Source organism: Arachis stenosperma, chromosome 7 (genome assembly GCF_014773155.1).
Source record: "Arachis stenosperma cultivar V10309 chromosome 7, arast.V10309.gnm1.PFL2, whole genome shotgun sequence".
In the NCBI taxonomy this organism is placed as follows: domain Eukaryota; kingdom Viridiplantae; phylum Streptophyta; class Magnoliopsida; order Fabales; family Fabaceae; genus Arachis; species Arachis stenosperma.
In genome coordinates, this window is record NC_080383.1 from 84,591,384 (window position 1) to 84,608,092 (window position 16,709).

The following is a 16,709-nucleotide window of genomic DNA, read 5'->3' on the forward strand; positions in this document are numbered from 1 at the left end:
TGTTCGTGGCACGTGCCTCTTTTCGGCATATATATACCATATCATCATCCTGTTAAGTTAAACAAACAAGATTTTGATCACAAATTTTGAGACACTCCCAAACTATGAAGCTTTGTAACCTATTAAAGATGCTCACCAAAGCATTTTGAAATTTATTTCACTCAGTACATGAATAGAAAGAAAGGCTTTGTTGTGTTTTGTGCAATTTTTTGCTGTTATTTATATTTTTGTTTTTTATATTTTTACACTCTAACTTTTGTTCCTCTCCCTCCTTTTTTTTATAAAGAAAGCTCTTCTTTTCCATTTTATTTTTTGGCTTTGGAACTAGAAATTCTTTCTTCCAGTACTTTTTTACAAGTGCAGAATTAGACCATGAGTAAGCAACCTTCCATATACGATTTATATGCTATCTATTATCCCGGATACAAGTACCTTTATCTCTGTTTTATTCCCAAGTTATTCTCCCGTTCTCTCTATGGGATTACTTATTGAATTAAAATATGTTATTACTCTCCCATTAAATAACTGTGATAAATTTAATATATGCCTTCGGACACTTTGTCCGAATTTTTTTTAAATATTTTCTAATTGTATTTCCTTATTAGAGTTTTATTCATTCGTTTATACGATTTTATTAAAGTAGATATAGATAATAGTCGGATCACAAAGCCTCGAGGTAGTATCGAATACATGGTCGGCTTGAAAAAATTTTTGGACTTTGCATTTGCGAATGCATCATCCGATGGGATGATACATTGTCCCTGTCCTTTGTGTGGGTTCCGATTTTTCCAAACTAGAAAGGATGCTTACGATCATCTACTGTTAAAACCGTTTCCTGCTAAGTATACCTTTTTGTTACATCACGGGGAGAGACGCATAGGAGAGAGATCTACTGAGACACAAGAAGTTGACCCGGATAGCGTCTACCGAGATCCAATGCACGACATGCTTCATGAGGCATTCAACTTGACAGGTTTCATTCCCAATGAAGAAGACTCAGGCAACATAGATTCTGGGGGGGACGCCGAAGAGTTGCCGTATCTGTACAGTGAACCTAGTCAAGCAGCCTGTAATTTTGATGAGCTGCTTCAAGATGGAGAGCAGAAATTGTATTCGGGATGTGCAAAATTCTCAAAGCTAGCTTTCTTCATGAGGCTATACCATATAAAGTTCCTGTGCAGAGTGTGTGACAAGGCTTTCAGAATGATACTAGAGCTACTGGGTGAGGCCTTTAAGCATGCAAAGATTCCGGCCTCACTGCACAATGCGAAGAGGATCATATGAAAGCTCGGCATTGCGTACAAGAATATAGATGCATGTTCGAATGACTGCATGCTATATCAAGGCAACGACCAAGAACTATCTAGGTGCAGGCGATATGGGACCTCGAGATAGAAGCAAAAGACTAGGAGAAATTCCATTGTTCGGATCAATATAGTCGTTAAGAAGAATCGGAAGCCGCAGGCGGCGAAGGTTCTTCGTTACTTTTCCCTTGTTCCACGACTGCAGCGGATGTTCATGTCCATAAGAAATCGACTAACATGTTGTGGCACAAGAAATGTCCTAACTCAGATGGTTTTTTGAGGCATCCAAGGGACGGAGAGGCATGGAAGGCATTTGATAGAAGATATACTGACTTCAATGGTGATCCGCGCAGCGTTTGCTTAGCCTTAGCTAGCGATGGCTTTAATCCCTTCGGAAATCTCAGCTCAAGGTACTCGATTTGGCCTGTGATCCTCATTCCCTATAACCTACACCCATGGATTTGTATGAAACCCAGCTCTTTCTTGTTGTCTATGATTATTCCCGGTCCCAAGATGCCTGGTAATGACATAGATGTCTACCTACAGCCCTTGATAGATGAGTTGAAGCAGCTGTAGGGTGGTGTTGATACGTACGACGCTAACGAGAAAAAACATTCAAGATGCATGCTGCGTTGATGTGGACAATCAGTGATTTTTCAGGGTTGGGCAACTTATCTGGGTGAAATACGTACAGTGGGAGAGCTTGTCCTACGTGCAACTTGGATGCTGAGCCTAAACGACTCACCTTCAATCAAAAATGGTGTTTTATGGGTCATCGGCGGTTTCTGAGTCAAGGCCACAGATTTCGGCAGGACCGGGTCAGATTTGATGGCAATGTAGAGGTCAGAGGTCCCCCTGTAAAATTTTCGGGTGGAGATATTTTGAGACAGTTGGATAATGTGCATGTCAAGCTTGGCAAGGTGCAAATGGTTGCCGGTAAAAGCGCACGCGGACAATAGGTTGCATTATAAGATGAGTCTCCTTGGAAAAAGATGAGTATATTCTTTGAACTACCATATTGGGAATATAATTTATTGCGTCACAATCTGGACGTGATGCGCATAGAGAAAAATGTGTGCGACAACATAATGAACACGATACTGAACGACAGTGGTAAATCCAAGAACAACCTCAAAGCTCGAAAAGACCTCCAGCTGATGAGAATTAGGCGTGAACTCTGGCCTCGGGAAGATAGAAAGTATCCCACTGCAATATTCTCCATGTCGAATTCATAGAAGGACGTCTTTCTTAGGAATTTAAAGAATGTGGTCTTCCCAGATGGTCATTCGAGCAACATATCTCGCTGTGTTGACCTACAGCAACGAAAACTATTTAGCTTGAAAAGTCACGACAACCACACTCTCATGGAACATCTTCTCCCAATTCACATCAACGAATGTATTGGAAGCCCCAGTGGCAGTCGTCCTGGCTGATTTCTCAACTTTCTTTCGACGACTATGCAGTAAATCTATAGACCCTCAACAACTTTCTCTCCTACAGGAACATGTTGTCCTCACTCTTTGTCAACTGGAGATAATTTCTCTACCATCTTTCTTCATAGTCATGGTACACCTAACCGTGCATTTGGTCAAAGAGTTACGCCTAGGGGGCCCGGTGTATTATAGGTGGATGTATCCAATTGAAAGGAAACTAAAAGACTAATTTTACATTGCAATTATTTTGAAAGCTAACAACCTAACACACATATCTTGCTCGTAAAGGTACCTATGTCGTCTCAAATAGTACGTGCGTAATAGGGCTGCACCGGAAGGATCGATTGCCGATGGCTACTTATCCGATGAGATTCTCACTTTCTGTTCACGATACCTGGATAATGTTGAGAGCAGGATCAATCGACCATTGCGTGTTGATGATCGACCGAGCGAAGATGTGGCTGATACCGTGACAAGCATGTTCCCACTGATTGGCAAAGCGGTAGGGGCTTTGGCATGTATGAATCTTTCACCAACCGAGAGACTTCAAGCACATCGTCATGTATTGGTCAATTACACAGCTGTGGAGAATTTCTTAGAGTAAGTGCAGTTATTTCAGCTCGGATGATGATGTACCCCAAGTCAATATTTGTTAAACCATTTGTCAATAAATCCATGTGGTATGTCCAGGGATTTTAGGGCTAGCAGAAAAAGACAGCTACAAAGTATTAGAAAAAGAAATGAAGCCTACATTGACAAGGTTGTCCACAGAGAATTCGCCGAGTGGTTCAAGCATGAGGTGAATCTTCTGTATGGCTCTTCCATTTATAGTTTCGATGGTATCTTGCCTTCTGTTTCTCAACTGAATAAAACGTATATTTCATTGGTAGATACCACTGGGAAGTACTATGCACCTGAGAGAAATACAGTGGCTCGCATGTGGCCTCAATATTTAGGCAAGGCGCTTTAAGGCGTACAATGTCAATGGATTTAGGTTTAGAACCCTATCAAGAGAGGATGGAATGAGAACCCAGAATAGCGGAATTTGTGTCACTTCTGACACTAGAAGTTATGCAAGCGCTCGTGACAGTAACATGGCTGTTGGTGGCGTCTCGTATTATGGGAGATTGGTAGATATTATTGAGCTGAATTACAGTGGTCAATTTTTTGTGGCCTTGTTTAGATGCATCTGGGCAGACACCACGTCTGGTAGAGGCATAAAGCAAGACATTTTGGGACACACTTGTGTCAACTTTAGTAATTCACCTATTAGATCATGGTTGGATGCATTCTCCGCACACAGGCACATAGGAGATGCTATTAGTAGGGCGCCTACTGAACTAATATCAGTACGTGATCAATCTGGCCCACAGCTCAGGGGTTCTTTTACTTCGTCGACCGGCGACAACTATTTGAGTGGGTTTAGTATCTTGTAACTATAAGACAAAGCCAAATATCTTATTATTTGTATGACTCTCAATGTTGTAGGATCTGTGTCAATTTAGAGCAAAGTACCGGAAAAAATTTGGCTTCAAATTCTTTACAACTATAGATACGAGACATTCGCATAAGATATTGGAGGAAGTGAAGGTAAAAAGTTAGTTTATACATGAATTCTATGATTTGTCCAGATGGGACCACTTATATTATATTTATATGTGATATTTATATGTATGCCATCAATTCTTTTCTTCACTATTGTTGTCTCAGGTATGTCGTTGCCGTCAGGCATCATTCCATCCTCGTAAATAAATAGCATGGCATCTAGATGGAGAGGTAGACTTTGTGAACACAGAAAACTCTCTTTGTGATTCTATAAAGTCAATGGGTGTCTCAATGTGACCAAACTGTGTGTGAAGTTGTGTACTATTTTCTATATGACTAGTGTTTTCTACAATAGTGTTTTGTGCTTGTGAAGTCCTTTCTGAGTCTAGGCTTGTGCGTTGTGAAAATGGTAAATTTTTTTAAAAATACGACAGAACAGGTTGATCAACAGCTGTTTTGTGTTGTGATGCTATGAATGAAATGTTTTATAAAGCCTCGTCTTTTAAAGCAAATTCTTTTTTTCTTGTCTCTTTCTTTCTAGCAATTTTGAGAAAGCCTACCCTACTAAAGATTATTAAGTAAACGAGAAAAAATTTTGGTCAAAGTTGCTGAGTTGCCTTGTTGGAGTTCTGACATACCGTCAGGCTCTCTTACTCCTTCAATTACACGAATCACATTTTTAATTGATTCAAAAATTTCCCCTGCCCCTGAACATAGTAAGATTTTCCTATGTACTGTCTTCTTAGCACTTGAACTGCCCAATTGTTCTGATGATGTCAATGGTCTGAGTTTATGCTGGTGCGTTGTGAAAATGGTGAATCATTTAAAAATTATGACAAATCAGGTTGATCATTTGATGTTGTGTGTTGTGATGCTATGAATTGACTCTTTTAAAAAGCTTCATTGTTTAAAGCAAAATATTTTTTTCTTGTCTCCTTCTTTCTAGCAATTTTGAGAAAGGTTAACTAGTAAAGATTACCAAGTAAACTAAAAAACTTTTGGTCATACTTGCTGATTTGCATTCTTTTGGAGTTCTGGCATACCGGTCAGGCTCTCTTGCTCCTTTAATTACACCAACAAGATCTTGAATTGATTCAAAAAATTCTCTACCAATGAACTGTTCAGATTTCATAGGCACTTTCTCCCTAGCTATTGGATTGCCCCATTGTTCTGATGATCACTTTGTTCTGATTTAGGCCCAATGCGAGAACAATCTTTTGGCTAAACTGGATTTTGTGTCCCGAGAGGAATTCATTTTCATAGAAAGAGGACTTACTAAACTCTGAGAATGTAAGTCAAACAAGCTTTGTAGAATATAGTAGCCTGACCCTATTCTCTATAAAATGTGTAATCTTATTCCAAGCGGTTTGTTATGCTCTAACTTTCAAGACTATCTCAAGAGAAGCTTCAAGAGGACACAGACGACATAGGGGAGATAGTTCAAGACTCACTGGAAGAAGAACTCGTGCCCAGCAAGAGTTCCGATGAGGTGCTTCGACCGGTCAAAAGGCTTCCATGAGAAATTATAACCTCAATAAGACACCGGACGAGAACGAGAGATTTTGATTCATCTCTAGTTTGTATTCTTGTGATGGTGTCTTGTCGAATAATGTTACTCATTATTTATTTCCTTGAAGGCCTGTTATGTCTTGGTTGTTATTTCTACCACTATCTTGAAGATTCCCTTCTCTTTCTTTTTATCAAGGCTGTGCACATGTCGTTTAGATAAAGATACAGATTTTCGTGATACCATATTTTAAAAATATATTTAAAGATTATTATACAAAGATATTTAACTAACATTATAATTTATTTTGTACTTCTTTATTACTTTGTCTATGATTAAAATTTTTTTGGCTTATTTGAGCCAGCTATTCAAAGATAACTATTTAAAAATTTGTAGCAGTTATATTTGTCTTTGGTATTAAAAATTGAAATGGGTTTCAATAAGTACAAGATATAACAGGGATCATTGAGAAATTATTTTAAATATTTAAAATAATTAGACTGTAGTCTGTATACCATCCGGCTATAATGAATTTTACATGTTGAAAATTGTCTTCACAACAAATACAAGATGTAGAATTTCATTTTTTGAATTGACTTCCAATATTCAATTAAATAATTCAAATAAGCAGGTTAAGGGGTCTCATCCCACAATATTTCCAAATAGGCTTGGAAGATTTTAAGAAGTATAATAAAAATTAAGCCAAATTAGTTTAGTATGTACCGGGTTATTTAGTCTTTAAATTAGATATAATTTGGTAGAATATATAACAATGTAGTTTTACTATTTTTTAGAATGAGACTAGTGAACAAATTTGAAAATTCATTTATCCTTTTTTTATAATTATGAAAACCGTGAATTGATAGTAGTATCATTTGAGAATTCATCTATTCCTTTTTTTATAACTATGAAAACCTGTTTGAATTAGTAGTAGTATTATACTATCAGTTTGACCCACATCCAGAAGATCTTATTCTTTCTACATCTCAAGGCCCACATTTACGTCAAACCTTGAAGAGGTTAAACTAAATAAATAAATACCTAATCTTCCTCACAGCATCCTTAGTCGCTCGTACAACCCCACTTCCACGCTAGCTGAATCCTTATTTTCACTACCCACGTCGTCGGATCAGAGCAACGTAGTCGGCATTGTTGCGCCCTTAACTCCCTCACGGTACCGTCAGTCAACTCCTCTTCCACACGGTCATTATGCTCGTTGAAGTAACATGTTCCAACTCTTTCATGCTAATAGTTATGTGCCTCATATTGGGTCAGTTGCTTATGATGTGACCTGTCAAATTAGTTGAATGGATTTACTATATATCAAAGCTATTATGAAGAAATCTCATTACTAGACATCCGCTGGTCACAAGTATCAATTAATTGAGATGCTAACCCTTTCTATTCGCATGCAATCAATCTTTTGTATTTAATTTTTATCAACTTAACACTAACTCCAATTCTATGTGGGTATGAACATTCACATATAAGATATAATTAGTTTGGGGGGGTGGGGAGAATTGCATGTTCATATCTTCAATGTCACTATAAAAAGGGGTTAAATAATATGCCTCTGTTAGTTTGATCTAATTTTTGATTTAATTTTTCACAAGGGGTAATGATGGCTTTTAATTTTAGGCATATTTTCATAAATAAAAAATCGTATATTGATACACCTGCTAGGAATATGACTATTGATAATGGTAATGGTGATTCTAATGGAGTAAATGGTGCTAATGTAAAGAGAGAATATTAACTTTATGAAAATTTATCTTAATTAATTCTGTTATGATTATTAATGATGGCTGTTAACTTTAATTATAGTTTCTTAACTAAAAATATCTGGAATAAATACACCTGTAATAAATAGGAATATTAATAATTGTAATTAATAATCTAATGCACTGGACCTGGCTCATGCAATTAGAGAATTAGGAAAACTAGTAATTTATTTATGCTATGTGTACTAGGTTTCATTTTTCCAAAAGAATGAACTAAGGCTTTATTAGTGTCCTCGTCCATTAACAGCTTTCCTTTTGGACTTTGATTTTTCTAATTTACATGTAGTTGGATCATTTGGAAAAAGAGATGCTGTTAATGTAATTAATATATGTACGTATATATATTAGTACTTACTATCTTTTTACATAGTTATATTGGGAGTAATGCTATTAGCCTAAGACGCGGTGTTTCCTTTAACAGCCTGTAAATGTAGATAATTTTAGCTAATATCCACTGTTTAATTAAGGGAATTTAATACGACATAGAAGGTGAAAGAGAAATAGCAGCTATTTGTTGGTTAATTATTCTATTCTTCCATGAGATATTAATCTATGTTGGCATGCTACATGTGTTTACACTAGAATTTTAAGATGCCTAGGAAAGCTCACTTCAAGAAAGACACCAGAGTGTCGCCACCGCATCAGCAGCCTCCAGCTGCACCTCCTGTGTCTTCACCATCCGATGACGATGACTGGCTCATCCCTCCGTCCCAGTAATGGTGGTGTCTCCATAGCGGCTCTTCTGCAACCCTTTCGTCTGCCCAGGAGCGAACCAAGACCTGAGTCACAAGCCGCTAACGGTTCACAAGTGACGAAACCGTGCAATGAAGACATTGACTCGGAGGCGAACGAGGTAGATTCGTTTGAGGAACACATTGACAGGATATTTGCTGCTTCTGATGCTGAAAAGCGCAAAGGACGAAAGACCACTGAGTTTTGGAATGTTGATCTCATTGGTAACAAATGTTGAACCATAAAACTTTTTAATTGATTAGCTAATGATATACTTATGTATGGCTTACATGTTGGGCACGTTGAACACGTAAATACCATTTTTAAAATTTTTTTAATAGATTTTGAAGGAATAGTCAAGCCAGCTAAAATGAGTGTGAGGGAGGCTATGGAGCGGTCTTTTAATGGTAGCAAGATCATACTGAGGTTCAATGAGGAACTGCAAGCAGTTGGAGATAGAGCTGGCCTGTTGAGTGGCATTCTAGGAGCGTTGGATTCTGATTATAGCAAATTTCCTATCTGTGAAAAGAGTTGGGCAAAGTTGTGGGGTAAAGATATGGTTTATGATGATTGCATAAAGGTAATGACTTTTGGCTTTGTTTAATCATATCAAACCTTAGAACTTGCAATTACTTACAGCTGGACATTGTCGTTTTAAGAGATGTTCCACTTTCAGGATAGCAGTGGTAGAATCAAGAAAAAACTTTTGTAACAAATGGGGAGGTCCTGGAAGGACACAAGGGGGAGGCTGTATGACTCGCATTACAAACCAACAAGGACACTTGAGCAGAATCTTGGAAAGCGCCCGGAGGGAATTCCTAGAGAGCACATGGAGGTGGTTCATTGACTATCGTAATGATCCTGCAACAAAGGTACCCCATTTATTTAGTTATGACTAGGCTAATTCATTCTGTAACCCACAGATTCAATATGATTGAGTGATTTAACCGGTTCAATTCTAATAACTATTGATCCAAAATCTAATCTAATACATGTAATTATTTAAATAATGAAATCCTTTCAAATCTGAACATGCAATTTTGATCATTTTTTGATATGATCTAATATATATAAATAGTTTTTATTCCAATTGATTTGAATTTGAACCCTGTTATTTAATATACATGTGTAATTAAATTTAATATAAACATACTCAGCACATGTCACGGTCCAGAAGGAATGTTTGGCTAAAATCATAATATATACTTGCATGATGATGAGATTGATGTACACCAACTTTCATTAGTACAACCTTGTTGTTTGTCTGTTACCGTATAGAACTTTCAGTACCCCTATTATTATAATTTATGCTATATAATTGTTATTGGGCTATGTCACAGATGCCTGCTAAAGCTTTTCTTATAGGGGTTGTATTTGCATATTAGAAATACAATAACATTGTTAACTTCTTATATGTAAATAGGGACCGCATGCATATAACTATTGTTCTTGGTAAAGCAGTACTTAACTTAAGACTACATACATTTTATTCAATTTCCACACTTTCTTACTTACTTCCCCATTATTTTGAGTCTATTGCAACGTAGGATACATATATGCTACGTAGTTATATTTATTACTTTAGTGAACAACAACTTATTGTTGATTTTAATAGGCGAAGTGCAAGCAAAATGCGCTGAATCGTTAGAAGTAACTTTACACGCACACTGGCGGTTCTAAAAGCTTGGCTAGGACAAGGGAAGAAGAGGTAATATAAATTTGTAGTCAAGTATAAGTGGCATTTAGTGTTGATTTATTTATAGAGTAAAACAACACAGAATTATTGGAAAAATCTAAAGAAGTGAAATTCATGGCATAAATTGTATTGTCACCGTCAGAAAAGCAAGGAAGAAAAGTTGGTAGAGGAGAAGTATGGATCCTAAAGCACAAAAGATCTGATGCAAGCTATATACATGAAGAAGCTCGGAAGATTGGTGTAGGTACACTTAATCATTTATGATGTAACATGTTGGGTTTAGTTATTAAAATGCCTTAAGTATGCTATTAGCCTAGTGTGATTGTGTAATTTTGTTTATGCCTGCAGGAAAAAATATCTGAGATTGAGCAGCTGGATGAATCTACAAGAATATTGTCAGAAAATGATTCCCTTGCCCAAGCTCTCGATAAAGAGCACTCGGGTAGAGTGCGTGGGATGGGACATGGGCCGACACCAAGTCAACTCTTCCGTTTGAGTTCGCAGCCGCCGGTGGATAGAGCTCAAGTAAAAGAGGCTCAAAAGATGCTGTGTGAACTACAAGCGGAGGTGACAACTGAAAAATTGAAGCGGAAAGCAATGCAGGATGAATTAGCAGCAGAGAAAATGAAGAGGCGTGCAATAAAGAGTGTGCTGAGTTATCTGGTCCAACAGCAATGTGGGGAGCTGCCTCTGGATATCGCTGCACGGATGAATTATTTGGACAGACATGGCGGAAAATAGAAATTAGGCTTTATGTGATACTTTGTTTTTCACTATATGTTTAGTTTATGTTAAGTATGCAGCATTAATTATTAGCCAGGTACTTTACCTTTTTGGGTGACTATTGAAATACTTTATTGACATTATTAAAATAGATATGTTAGTTTGCTTCACAGTTAAATATTCATGAGCTTTTTTTTCCATAGTGCAGAATTTTAGAGATAAAAAAGGTATAATATTCTTTAAATAAAAAAGATGAAAAAAATTAATAAAATATAATAAAAAAGATAAAAAATTAAATAACGATAATAATCTTTAGATAAAAAGAAATTAAAAAAATTACACAGGTTTGTCAAATTAATCAAAACAAATTATTAAACAAAATTCCTCAGAATAGCGGCAGTTTTAAACCGCCGCGAATAAAGTCTCTAAAAACTGAATTAGCAAATAGCGGCGGTTGGTGGTTGTCGCAAACCTACGTGGGAAATCACTTTTGGATGATATGGCGGCGGTTATAAACCGCCGGTAAACTGTTCGCCGCAAAATTCATGATTTGCGGTGGTTATGCCAGCGGTTGCTGAAAACCGCCGCAAAGTGTGATTCCCGCGCCTTTATGCGTTGCGGATACTGTTTTGTTGGCAATTCGGCAATTAAACCACCGTTATTCTGCGCGCGTCCTGTAGTGATATGAAAATATCTTAAATTCAATAGGCTAAACACATGAAAAATATAAGCAGAGCAAGATAATTGTGTAAACCATGGCCATCATAACTAACCTTTGGATGTTTACTACCAGCTCGATGTTTTTTAGTAGCCTTCTTAATTTTCCGGTCCATATCCGTCCCGAGTCTCTTGAAACTTTGACGCCCCTAAGTACCACATGAGGAGGGCTCCGTAGAGCATTTAATCTATCAAGACACTCACTTGTGCGTATACTTTCTGAATGTTTTGCCCGATTTTAGCTAAGTGCCACTTTAGCACTCACAAAAGCAGAACGCAATATATCAGCCTCCTCCTTGTCATGCACAAAGTCCTGTGCCACATTATAGAAGTCAACACACAGTCCTCTAAATATATTCATGCTTTCATCAAAGCACCGTGAGTCGTGACTACTTCTAATGTGGGTGTGCTTGCGATAATCATTCTTGCTCCATCGAGATAGTATATAGGACGAGTTCACCTTGTCAACCTTACAATGAGATAAAACCAATAAGGTGTGGTAACAGAGGATACCATGTGACTCAAACCTGAAGCAATTGCACCTAACCTGGTGTGAAATAAGACAAAACACAACTTCATACTTGCTATAAACAGATATTACATTTACTATCTTCTATTCAGTCACTTCATAGAAGTATTAGTTGTCCTTTACTACCCTTGGAGACAGGTTGTAGTCGCACTTTTTGATAAATTCGGCTTGAACATCGCGAAATAGTAGTTAGTGTACTAATATTGGAACTGTTTCTCAATAGAAGAGTTTGATACACATGGGATCAGGCTCCTGTTGTCTGCTGCATCGCATTCCCACTCCTGCTATTCCTTATCTACAAGACAATTGTCATACTGGTGCACAAATTGAATCAAGCTGCTCCTATATGTTAGGTACTTGTTAAAGAAAGCATACATGCTCTCATTTCGTTGTGTACTCCTCATGTCAGCCCAAAATTCGTGCTCTAGAAAAATAGGAACCCATATATTGTGAATATGATAGATATTTGTATTTTGATAGACATATTTACCGTTAAAATACTCACCTATGTTGTGACACTAAACATGCATGAAAGGAAATTTAGCATAAGTTCTTTTCTTTTACAAAATCTAGTCAACACTTAAAACGACTAATAAACAGACCAATCATGTTTTGGATGTGTATTCATACCATAAACTTTCAAATGATTCTCGCGAACGAGACTTCTAAATATCCTACTTATTGTAGCATTAATTTCTTTATAACGGCTCAACCGTCCAAGTTTATGTGGTATCTTCTTTATGATGTACCAGATGCACAATTTATGCCTGGTGTTTGGCATAACATTCTGAATGGCAGTTTCCATGGCCCTGCATTGGTTAGTTAAGATGCCATATGGTGCTTTTCTCATACATTTTACAAATGTTTGCATGAGCCATTCAAAGGATTCAGTCTCTTCATTGCCCAATAGAGCACACCCGAAGAGACATGACCTTCTATAGTGATTGACGCCTACAAATGTTGCAACTGGCATCTCAAACCTATAAAAAATCAACACATGGGACAATCAGTGAGCTTGTAAATTAATGAATCCATAAAAAATAAACCAGAAAAAGAAGTTACTTGTTGAGCTTGTATGTGGTGTCAAATGACACCACGTCACCAAAATACTTGCAAGCAACTCTTGATCAAGCATCCGCCCAAAATACATGCTTGAGACTATTGTCACTATAGACAAAATGTCATAATAAAATTTGGATTCTGCTCTTTCATCCTCGTAAAATAATCCAGCATCTCCTGCGCATCAGTATCATCTCTATGGATTCGGAGTTTACTAGATATATAATTTCTAACATCATTCTCTTCAAATTCCAGATTAGATCGACCACCAGCTTCATCAACAAGTACTTGAAAAGTCTTTGAAGGTCGTATTCCAGCCTGATCGTTACGCTCAATGACATCCTTAACGTGCATGGAGAGTTCCCTGTTTTTCTTAAACATCCATGACAAACTGGGATCACACTGGTGCGTGTGAGCTAATTTTACCTTCAACTGTCTCTATTGTCCAAGCTCTGTGTCAAGTTTCACATAGATGCGAGCTTTATAGTGTACAGATGAGACTGTGTTTGACCTTTGGGTTGCCGGATTCTTCTTTATTCGGTATCCATCTCTATTGCACTGTATGGATTGGTTAATGGATGTCCTTCCATTCTTGTCGAAGTTAGTGTTTCTTATATGAGACTCGAATTCCACTTTATTGGCATAGTTGTAGCAAAATTGGTGTGCTTCTTCGAGGGTTCCAAATAGCATCCACACTTTTAGAATCTCCTCATCAGAAATGCTGGGATGAATTATGACCTAAAAAAACAAAACATAATGACAAGGATTATGACAAAATAATATATACATACATATATATTTATAGTACCATTGCTCAGTATTTGGATATCTTTACAGAAATATATTAAAATATAACCTATAATTAGCATGCAAGTAAAAAAGTCGGCCACAAATATCAAAATAATAAATTATTACATTTTCAAAATTTCCAAAAGATAAAATATTAACTACCTCAGTTGTGCACTCAGTTTCTGTAGCAGAATTGCTTGAACCACTACAAATATTTATATCGTCCATATCAATATGGCTATCAAATGAGTCAATTTTTTTCTTACTATGGCGGCGTGTTCAAGTCTATCACAAATGCCATGTTGACGTCTAAGATTATAAATAAAATTATGGTTATTATAATATTAAAAAAGAAAAAATTGTAATTAATTAAAATATATACAAATTAATAACTAGGTGTCCATATTGGTTAAACATTTTGGATCAGTAAGACAAAAAAAATATATCTTAGATCAGGATCGAAACCAATAGCAATAGTTAAAGGTTTTGTTTTTGTATGGAATTTAATAATTTAACTAATTTATCAATCCATTGACATTAACGAGTATCAGATGGATACTAATAAATATTTATCATAAAAACTAATTAACAATTAACTTAAAAAATTTGCATATCCTAAAATTCAAATTTTAAACAACTCAAATCTATATATCTATCTGCTTATTAATTATGATCTATTTATCAATCTATCTATTTACTTATACTTAATACCATAAAACTATATTTATCTCTATACTATTTTCTTGTGCTTATAGCATTGGAATAAGAAAGGATACAGGTGTGTCTTCACTACACTGAACATATGCACAGTGATGAACCCAGAAAATTTTAAAAGTGGGGGCAAAATATATATTCTAAGATATTTTTTAATATTACCAATTATACTAAAAATATAATGGAGATATAAAAATTAAAAAAAATTAGTAAACACTTTTACTCTTAAAATAATTTAATTTAATTTTGATATACTGTCAGATTAAAGATTTTATGCGTCTATTTAATTATATATTATAATTAAAAAAATTATATTTTATATACATTATGTAAATAATTATCTAAAAAAATATACATATTTTAACATATCAAAATCAACTTCTATGCTTTTAAAAAATTATTCTACTACTCATTATAATTTTCAAATATTAATTACATTCATTCAATTAAAACGTTTATTTGTTGTAATATTTATAACATAAAATATTTTTAATCTAAAATAGTTATTACAAATAAAATTATTTAAGAGATAAAATTAAAAAGTATTTTATAATATTAAAATAAAGAATATTAATTAATAGATAAATACTTTTTTTATTTATTATAACTAATTTTTTAAGACAAAATAAGATATTGATAATTTTATTTATATTTTTTTTGGTGACTATTTTATTTATATTTAGAGAATTAGAATTTAGTTTAATAATTAACTGGTTGATTAATTTTAAAAATTATATTATATCATTGTTCATTCATTTTTTATTAAGTTAATTTATTTATTTATTTTCAATTTTAATATTAAATCAAATTTAACAAAATAAATATTATTACCTGTTAAATTTAATAAAAAAAATTTAACATGAATCTCAAAATAAAATTTTATAAATTTTTGTGAGGAAAAAAATTATTAAAATAAATATATTGATTTATATAATATTATTACTTTTTTTTTTCTCCTTAGTGGGGGCAAGTGCCCCCTCCTCCTTCAAGTTGGGTCCGTCTAATATTCAAATAAGTAATAAAAATTTTAACTAATACTACGATAATATATGTTAGATATATTTTTATTCATAAGATCTAAAAAACTTAACTTAGTTATTAATTTTAATAAGTTTAAAAATGTTAATGTTCAAATAAGTAATGAAAAAATCTAACTAATAATAAAATAATAAATATTAGATGCGTTTTATCGAATCAAAAATCAAAAGATTAATTATATTTTTAATGTTTATATTTAAATTCTAAAATTTATGATTTTAGATGTGTTTCAAAAATATTTTGTATATAACATCATACTATTAGATATATTATAATTAAAAAAATATATTTTTTTATGAACATATCATCTATATCTTCTTACTTAAACTTTTGAATTTTTGTGCATCTTTACTCAAACCAATTAAGTATAAATTACTTTATTTGTAACCACTCTATTATTAAAATCAAATAAAATCAACCTAGTTCTAATTAAATAAAAATAAATTATTATGTTTATTTTTAAATATAATTAAAGATGTTAATTATGATATTTCTTAACATACAAGGATAAAATAAAGAAAAATATAAAATAAATAATTACATAAACAATGGACAAATAATAATAATAATAATAATAATAATAATAATAATAATAATAATAATAATAATAATAATAATAATAATAAGTAGTAGTAAATTTATTGAGAGAAATAGAGCACCTTTGACTTGAACTGAATTGAAGGTCATTCTTAAATTGAATTGAAGCATGTCCTGTACGAAAGAGACAAACGATACAAGATATGATATAAGAAACAAAGAAAAATACTCATAATAGAAAAAATATTAATTTAAAGTAGTAAGTTTATTGAGAATAATATAACACTTTTGGATTAAAATGAACTAATTTGAATTGAAACGAAGGATTAGACTTTTGAATTGAAATAAATTATGTGATTTGAAATTAAAGAACGGAGAACGAGATAGAAGAATAGAAGAAACGTAAAAAAAATAAGTATAAAGTGGATACAACTTAGAAAAATTTTAATTTTTAAATTTTAAATTAATTTTAATTACAAATATATATTTAAAAAATAAAAATATATTTTAATTAAAAAATATAAATAAACTTAAAGGTTGCGAAAGGCTGAATTTTGTTATACAAATTGTATTTTTCATAGTATTATCGTTAATAATAACATATC